Source organism: Taudactylus pleione, unplaced genomic scaffold, assembly GCF_031769625.1.
Source record: "Taudactylus pleione unplaced genomic scaffold, aTauple2 ptg000089l, whole genome shotgun sequence".
In the NCBI taxonomy this organism is placed as follows: Eukaryota; Metazoa; Chordata; class Amphibia; order Anura; family Myobatrachidae; genus Taudactylus; species Taudactylus pleione.
Window position 1 is genome coordinate 9,495,904 of NW_028284491.1, and position 10,115 is coordinate 9,506,018.

Consider the following 10,115-nt stretch of genomic DNA (forward strand, 5'->3'; position numbering starts at 1 on the left):
ACCGTCTGAAGCCGGCCCCACTGACATCACTAGTGATGTCAGTGGGAGTGATTTTGGCTCTGATAGAGCCAAAATCACTCCAGGGCTTGTGGTTGAGAAACCCGACCACAGGGTTTCACTCGCAAGTCCGATGGTCCCGATGGTCAAGACCATCGCGACCATCTTGTTGGACGCTCGTATATGCTGTGGGTGGTGACCCACAGCTATACGAGCGTCCAGGAGGACGCTCCATTTTAATGGAGGAGGGCCATGATTCAGAGCGAGTGCTCTGGTCAGAGCGTCCGGCTCTGAATCAGGGCCAGTGTGCACAGTAGCCGCATGTGCTTCAACAAAGGAGCAGCGTCAAGCGTGCACCTGTGTCATAAGTAAAGGGCCGGCTGGCTTGACCGTTAAAGGGTGGTGTAACCCTCAAAGTGCGCTCCACAAAAATTATTATTTTTTTTTTCTGTCTTTGTGACTTGTGTGGGCTGTAGCCGCACCTGCATCCTCAAGGCAGCAGCGCCAAGCGTGCGTCTGTCTACGGGTGGTGTAACCCTCAAAGTGCGCTCCACAAAAAATAAAAAATTCTTACTTTTTTTCTGTCTTTGTGAATTGTGTGCACTGTAGCTGCACGTGCATCAACAAAGGAGCAGCTCCAAACGGGCACCTGTGTCCCATAAGTAAAGAGCCAGCTGGCTCATTTCTTAAAGGGTGGTGTAACCCACAAAGTGCACTAGTCTCCAACAAAAATAAAAAATTATTTTCTGTGTTTGTGTGCGCCTTAGCCACACGTATATATCAATATAACATAAATGGAGGACCAAACTTTCTCCGATAAAAATAAAATAGGGAAAGATCAAGAACCACTTCCTTCTAGTGCTGAAGCTGCTGCCACTAGTCATGACATAGACGATAACATGCCATCAACATCGTCTGCCAAGGCCGATGCCCAATGTCATAGTAGAGGGCACATACAATCCCAAATGACAAAGTTCAGGAAAATTACCTTAAAAAAACATTTAAATCATCTGAAGAGAAACGTAAACTTGCCAATATGCCATTTACGACACGGAGTGGCAAGGAACGGCTAAGGTCTTTCCCTATGTTCATGACTAGTGGTTCAGTTTCACATGACGATGGAAGCCCTCCTCCCGCTAAAAAAATCAAACGAGTTAAGCTGGCAAAAGCACAGCAAAGAACTGTGCGTTCTAAGAAGATATCACAAATCCCCAAGGAGAGTCCAAGTGTGGTGGCGGTTGCGATGCCTGACCTTCCCAGCACTGGACGGGAAGAGGTGGCTCTTTCCACCATTTGCACGCCCCCTGCAAGTGCTGAAAGGAGCACCCATAGTCCACTTGCTGATATGCAAATTGAAGATGTCACTGTTGAAGTACAACAGGATGAGGATACTGGTGTAGCTGGTGCTGAGGAGGAAGTTGGCGAGGAGGATTCTGATGGTTATGTGGTTTGTTTAAATCAGGCTCCGGGGGAGACAGTTGTTGTCCGTGGGATGAAAAAGCCCATCACGCTCATGCCTGGGCAGAAGACCAAACATCCCACCTCTTTGGTCTGGCAATATTTCTATCCAAATCCGGACAACAACTGTCTTGCCATATGTACCATATGTAAAGGTGAAATAAGTAGGGGTAGGGACGTTAACCACCTAGGAACATCCTCCCTTATACGGCACCTGCAGCGTGTTCATAAAAATCTACTGTCAAGTTCAGAAACTTTGGCTAAGACCGTAAGCAGTCCAGGGACACCTAAATCCCGTTGTCCTGTTGTATCCAAGCGCCTGCAAATCACACCGTCAACTCCCTCCTCGTCAATTTCCTCCTTAGTCAGGATCGGAAGTAGTCCTGCAGGCCATGTCACTGGCATGACTGACTCTCCTATCCGGGATTCCTCCGGAGGATCCTGCATTGCTACGCCTACTGCTGCCGCTGCTGCTGTTGCTGGGAGTCGTTCATCATCCTAGAGAGGAAGTAGGAACACCACTACTTTTACTAAACAATTGACCCTCCAACAGTCCTTAGCGAGGAGGATGAAGTACGACAGCAGTCATCCTGAAGCAAAACGTATAACTGAGGCCTTGACTGCTATATTGGTGTTAGACGTGCGTCTGGTATCCGCCATTAGTGCAGTGGGATTTATACAATTGATGGAGGTAGTCTGTCCCCGGTTCCAAATCCCATCTAGATTCCACTTCACTAGGCAGGCAATACCGAGACTGTACAGAAACGTCAGAAAAAGTGTCCTCAGTGTCCTGAAAAATGCGGTTGTACCCAATGTCCACTTAACCACTGACATGTGGACAAGTGGAACAGGACAGACTAAGGACTATATGACTGTGACAGCCCACTGGGTAGATGTATCACCTTACGCAGCAACAACAGCAGCGTCACCAGTAGCAGCATCTCAGAAACGCCAGCTCGTTCCATGGCAGGCTACGCTGTGTATCACCAGTTTCAGTAAGAGGCACACCGCCGACAACCTCTTAGAGAAACTGAGGGAAATCATCACCCAGTGGCTTACCCACTTAGACTATCATGGGAATTTGTGAGATCTGACAACGCCACCAATATTGTGCGGGCATTACATCTGGGCAAATTCCAGCACGTCCCATGTTTTGCTCACACAATAAACTTGGTGGTGCAGAATTTTCTGAAAAGCGACAGGGGCATGCAGGAGACGCTTTAGGTGGCCCGAAAAATTTCTGGCCACTTTCGCCATTCAGCGACTGCGTGTCGAAGACTGGAGCGACAGCAAACACTCTTGAACCTGCCCCGCCATCACCTGAAGCAAGAGGTTGTGACGCGGTAGAACTCAACCCTCTATATGCTTCAGAGGATGGAGGAGCAGCAAAAGGCCATTCATGCCTATACATCCACCTATGACATAGGCAAGTATGCACCTGACTCAACCGCAGTGGAGAATGATTTCCGTGTTGTGCAAGGTTCTCCAACCCTTCGAACTTGCCACACGTGAAGTCAGTTCAGACACTGCCAGCTTGAGTCAGGTCATTCCCCTCATCAGGATTTTGCAGAAGCAGCCGGAGAAAGTGAAGGAGGATCTAAGACGGAGCGATTCCGCTTGGCATGTGGGACTTGTGGATGAAGCCCTTCATTCGCTTTGCCAGGATTCCAGGGTGGTCAATCTGTTGAAATCAGACCACTACATTTTGGCCACCGTGCTCGATCCTAGGTTTAAAGCCTATGTGGTGTCTCTCTTTCCGGCCAACACAAGCCTGCAGAGGTGCAAAGACCTGCTGGTGAAAACACTGTCAGCTGAAGCGGAACGTGACACATCAACAGCTCCTTCTTCATTTTCTCCCGCAACTGGGGCTGCCAAGATAAAACTTAGGTATCCTAAGCAACCCGCTGGGGGTGATGCAGGACAGGCAGGACCAAGTTTGGACATCTGGTCCGGACTGAAGGACCTGGAAACAATTTCTGACATGTCTACTGTCACTGCATATGATACTGTCACCATTGACAGAATGGTGGAGGATTACATCGGTGACAGCATCCAAGTAGGAATATCAGACAGTCCGTACCTGTACTAGCAGGAAAAAGAGGCAATTTGGAGGCCCCTGTACAAACTGGCTCTATTTTACCTGAGTTGCCCCCTGTCACGCTTGGCGCTGGGGAAGTGGAAACTCTGGGTCCGGGTTGCGGGAGGAAACGAAGGCGAGGGGCCTGGATATATGTTCTCCTCATCCACAGCTCTCGAGTGTTGATGAGACCTGGGCAATGGTGTGGAGTCTAACCCACAGGATGGTGTTCGCCAGTGACCCCTCCAATCGGGATTTGGATTTAGCTGCACCCTGTGAGCAGGTCGCGGTCCTTTGACCAGGTACCCGAGCTCAGTGGGAATTGGAGACACAAATAACCGTGGCCCTAATAAGAGATGCCTAAGATTTAAGGCACTGTGGAGTGATCCACAAACAACGTAAAGAAGTCTGGCAATACTGTAGCACAAAGTTCACTAGTGACACGTTTAGCACACAGGCAGATATGGTAATTCACTGTTGTATGAAGTTCACTAGAGGCTCGTTTAGCACACAGGCAGATAGATGGTAATTAACTGTTGCACCTGGTTCACTAGAGACTTGTTTAGCACACAGGCAGATGGTAATACACTGTTGCATGAAGTTCACAAGAGACACGTTTAGCACACAGGCAGATGGTAATACACTGTTGCAAGAAGTTCACTAGAGAGTGACACGTTTAGCACACAGGCAGATGGTAACTCACTGTTGCACAGGGATCACAGTAACGTCTTGGTACACAGGCAGAGATGGAACACACTGTAGAGGAAATAGAACACCAGGAACCTGGACCGGAACTCAACTAGGGACTAGGAGACAACCGTTGTTCAGGCAGTTTGCAGAAAGGTGGATGCAGGCTATATACCCCACAGAACCCTTTGATAGGTGCACAGCGATCAGCTGATGCTCACCTATCCCAGGCCGGAAGTACAGTCACATGGGCCGACTGACATGGCAGCGCCCATGCCGGGAACCCCGATTCCAGACACCGGACCGCCCGCAGTCCCCTACGCACGAGGAGATTGCTCAGCATCCTCTCAGCCGCCGCGCCAGCTGCCCGACCGCCCGGGAGATCAAAGGAAGCCGGCGAGGAGGTAAGGCCGCGCTGATCCCCGGCAGAGCCCTGACAGTACTCCCCCTTTCAGGTTGGGCACCGAACACCCCGTAGGCTTACTTGGAAATTTCCTATGGAAGTCTCGGACCAACCGTGGAGCATGCACATCGGAAGCCTTGACCCAAGCCCTTTCTTCGGGACCATAGCCCCTCCAATCGATGAGGTATTGAAGAGTATTAAACTTAAGGCGTGAATCCAAGATCTTCTCCACTTCAAACTCAGTACCCTGTAAAGTCTGTACTTGAGGCAATTTGGGAGGAACAATTTGAAATCGATTGAGCACCAGAGGACGTAAAAGAGAAATATGGAATGTATTGCAGATTTTCATTTGTGGAGGAAGTTCCAACTTATATACTACTGGATTGATTATCTTAATGATGCGATAGGGGCCAATAAAGCGTGGAGCAAGTTTCACCGTGGGTACCTTCAAACGAATGTTCTTGGAAGATAACCAAACCCTAGACCCAACTTTTAAAAAGGGAACAGCCAAACGTTTCCTATTGGCAAATCTCTTATAATTCTTTGAGGATTGTACCAAGGAATGGTGAATTTTATTCCACAGGGTTGAAAATGACTCAATCTCCTTGACTGCTGCCGGAACTTCTACCGCTGGAAGATGTTCGAAGTCCGTGACTCGGGGATGTCTACCGAAGACAGTGAAGAAGGGTGTGGACTTGGATGACGAATGATACTTAAAATTGTGAGAAAATTCTGCCCATGATTAACCCTTTCGGTTTGACCATTCGTCTGAGGGTGGTATGCTGAAGAAAATTTTATTTTAATTCCACATGTATTGCACAGGGCTCTCCAAAATTTGGCCACAAATTGGACCCCACGATCAGAGATTATCTCCTTAGGGAGACCGTGTAATCTGAAGATATCCCGGATGAATATTTTAGCCAATTGAGGAGCCGATGGAAGACCGACCAGAGGAACAAAATGTGCCATTTTTGAGAAGCGATCCAAGACCACCCATACCGTATTGTGTCCCTTGCATCGAGGTAGCTCGGAAATGAAGTTCATAGAGATATGAGTCCATGGGGCAACTGGAACCGGTAATGGGCGTAATGGACCCATCACCCTCCTGCGAGGTGTCTTATGCTGCACACATTTAATACAGGACAGGACAAATTCTCTGACATCTCCCTTCATGGTGGGCCACCAGTAGGAACGTAGTAGGAATTGGTAAGTTTTAGTGATTCCTGTATGACCAGCAAATAACGAAGCGTGAGCCCATGTCAACAGTTTTTTATGTAAACTGGGAATAACAAAAATTTTTCCCGGAGGCGGAGAGGATATCTGTGTAGGAGCGAAAACAATTGGATCAAGAATTGGACGTATCTGCGGATGGTCCTCTTCCTCTACCATAGTCATAAAAGAATGGGAGAGAGCATCCGCTTTTTTGTTTAAAATGCCTGGGCGAAATTGAAGCCTTAGATTGAACCTGGAAAAAAAAGAGACCATCGGGCCTGCCTGGCATTCAATCTATGAGCAGTTTGTAGATAAGTTAGGTTCTTATGGTCTGTAATGACCGTAACTGGAAATCTAGCTCCTTCCAGAAGATAACGCCATTCCTCTAGTGCCAAGCGTATAGCTAATAGTTCCTGATCTCCAATAATATAATTTTTCTCTGCGGGAGAGAATTTCCGGGAGAAGAATCCGCAGGGGTGGATCTTCTCATCTTCAGCGATCTGAGACAATACGGCCCCAATTCCAACAGAGGATGCGTCCACTTCTACCGTAAATGGTTGATCCAGCTGAGGCTGGCGGAGAATTGGGGCTGTGGAAAATGCAATTTTTAATTTTTTAAAAGCTTGTATTGCTGGATCAGGCCAAGAGGATGGGCTGGCTCCCTTCCTTGTGAGAGAAGTGATAGGAGAGACCAATGTGGAAAAATGTGGAATGAACCTCCTATAATAATTTGCAAAACCCAAGAAACGTTGAGTAGCTTTCAACGAAGTAGGCTGAGGCCAGTCGGCAATAGCTTTCAGTTTATCAGGGTCCATTTGAAGAATTTTTCCAGAGATTATATGCCCCAGGAAGGGTACCGAGGTCTGATTAAAGAGGCATTTTGACAACTTTCCAAAGAGACGATGATTTCAGAGACGAGACAACACTTCTAGTACATGCCGATGATGGTCTTGTAAGTTTGCAGAAAAAATTAAAATATCATCAAGATAAACTACCACAAATTTATAGAGAATGTCCCGAAAAATCTCGTTGACGTAGCCTTGAAATACAGTTGGCGCATTACAGAGTCCAAAAGGCATTACCAGGTACTCGAAGTGTCCATCCCTAGTATTAAAAGCTCATCCCCTGCCTTTATCCGAATTAAATTGTAGGCCCCGCGTATGTCTAGTTTGGTGAAAAACTGAGCTCCTCGGACCTTGACGAAAAGTTCGGAAATCAGGGGTAGTGGATACCGATTCTTTATCGTAATTTGGTTTAGGCCCCAATAATCTATACAAGGGCGGAGCCCTCCGTCCTTTTTCCCTACGAAGAAGAACCCTGCTCCTGCAGGAGAGGATGACGGCCAGATAAATCCTTTAGCAATGTTGTCCTTAATGTACTCTGCCATAGCGGTAGTCTCAGGAACAGATAATGGATAAACATGGCCACGAGGAGGGGTCTTCCCCGGAAGCAGGTCAATAGCACAATCCCATGGTCGATGCGGAGGAAGTTTATCTGCCGCTTGTTCGCAGAATACATCAGCGAAATCCTGGTAGGGCTCTGGTAAATTGGACTGAGAGGGACCCACAGAGATAGAGGGTGGAGAGAACATCTCGGATGGACAGGTAACTGTGGTTAACTTACGCAAAGGAACCACCTTGGTCAAACACTTCTGTAAACAACTTGATCCCCAGGACAAAATTTGCATCTTATTCCAATTGAACACAGGGTTGTGCTTTTTTAACCAGGGTAGCCCCAACACCAGCTCGTAGGAAGATTTAGGTAACACAAATAATTCCAGCCATTCCTGATGAAGACATCCAATCTTGATGGATACTGGATGGGAGAGAGAAGAAAGAGATTCTCCTAGCACTGTTTTACCATCTAAGCCGGAGAGTACTAGTTTATTGGGTAATGGAACAACGGGAATACCTAGAGTCCGAACGAGAGTATCTGAAATGAAATTGCCTGCCACTCCGGAATCAATTAAGCTTTAACCCTCTTTGTCCTGGACCCATGGGAAAGCGACACTGGTAGAAGACTGTCTGTTATTTGGGATGACTTGGACATAACCCCTAACTGAATGCTCCCTACTTCAGTCAGGGTCTCGCATTTCCCGCAAGCAGAGGACAATTCTTCAAAATGTGGTCAGGAGCAGCACAATAAATACATAATTTATTTTGGAAACGCCTGTTGCGTTCTACAAACTTCTATAAGCTTGGACTTATTGACCTGCATGGGTTCTTCATCACTACTAGGAGAGAGAGAAGACTGGTTCACAGGAGGAGTACGGACCTGAAAGCGCTCCCCCCTGCCTCTACTAGCCCAGCGTTCCCAATGGCGAAGGTCGATCTTGATGCAGAGGGAGATGACATCAGCAAAGGACTCCGGTAAATCTCTGGAGGCCAACTTGTCCTTCATCCTTTCTGATAGTCCATGGAGGAAGGATGCCTTGAGAGCCTCCTCGTTCCACTTTAGCTCAGATGCCAGGGTTTGAAACTGAACTACATACTGACCAACAGATCGGGTCCCCTGACGCACACGAAGCAAATCGGATGAGGCTGAAGCGGAGCGGCCTGGTTCGTCAAAAATCCTTTTAAATGCTGAAACAAATTCTTCATAATTTGACACAATGGGGTCAGCTCGTTCCCACAGGGGAGAGACCCAGTCCAGAGCAGCCCCGGTCAACAGGGAAATAACATACTCCACCTTTGCTCGAGAGGTGGGGAAATTCTGGGGGAGACATTCAAATTGGATCTCGCATTGGTTAATAAACCCTCGGCACCGCCTGGGATTACCATCAAATCTCTCTGGGGTTGCCAACTGGAGACGAGATTTAGATCCCGAAGCCCCTTGAGGCAAAACAGGTGGAGGGGGTGCAGCGGCTGCAGCTGGTGGAACCGGGAGAATAGATGCCAATGTAGTTTGGATCGAGACAAGCTGTCTAGAGAGCTCCTGCAGGTACTGGGCCACTTGCTGTTGCGCTGCCTCCTGGTTATCCATCTGAGAGGCCAGGTCCTGAAGGGACCCTGTACCTTGGGACCCAGCGGCTTCCATTGTATGGCCTGAACAAACTGTCACGCTTGGCGCTGGGGAAGTGGAAACTCTGGGTCCGGGTTGCGGGAAGAAACGAAGGCGAGGGGCCTGGATATATGTTCTCCTCATCCACAGCTCTCGAGTGTTGACGAGACCTGGGCAATGGTGCGGAGTCTAACCCACAGGATGGTGTTCACCAGTGACCCCTCCAATCGGGATTTGGGCTTAGCTGCACCCTGTGAGCAGGTCGCGGTCCTTTGACCAGGTACCCGAGCTCAGTGGGAATTGGAGACACAAATAACCATGGCCCTAATAAGAGATGCCTAAGATTTAAGGCACTGTGGAGTGATCCACAAACAACGTAAAGAAGTCTGGCAATACTGTAGCACAAAGTTCACTAGTGACACGTTTAGCACACAGGCAGATATGGTAATTCACAGTTGTATGAAGTTCACTAGAGGCTCGTTTAGCACGCAGGCAGATGGTAATTAACTGTTGCACCTGGTTCACTAGAGACTTGTTTAGCACACAGGCAGATGGTAATACACTGTTGCATGAAGTTCACTAGAGACACGTTTAGCACACAGGCAGATGGTAACTCACTGTTGCACAGGGATCACAGTAACGTCTTGGCACACAGGCAGAGATGGAACACACTGTAGAGGAAATAGAACGCCAGGAACCTGGACCGGAACTCAACTAGGGACTAGGAGACAACCGTTGTTCAGGCAGTTTGCAGAAAGGTGGATGCAGGCTATATACCCCATAGAACCCTTTGATAGGTGCACAGTGATCAGCTGATGCTCACCTATCCCAGGCCGGAAGTACAGTCACATGGGCCGACTGACATGGCAGCGCCCATGCCGGGAACCCCGATTCCAGACACCGGACCGCCCGCAGTCCCCTATGCACGGGGAGATTGCTCAGCATCCTCTCAGCCGCCGCGCCAGCTGCCCGACCACCTGGGAGATCAAAGGAAGCCGGCGAGGAGGTAAGGCCGCGCTGATCCCCGGCAGAGCCCTGACAGTACTCCCCCTTTCAGGGTGGGCACCGAACACCCCGTAGGCTTACTTGGAAATTTCCTATGGAAGTCTCGGACCAACCGTGGAGCATGCACATCGGAAGCCTTGACCCAAGCCCTTTCTTCGGGACCATAGCCCCTCCAATCGATGAGGTATTGAAGAGTATTAAACTTAAGGCGTGAATCCAAGATCTTCTCCACTTCAAACTCAGTACCCTGTAAAGTCTGTACTTGGGGCAATTTGG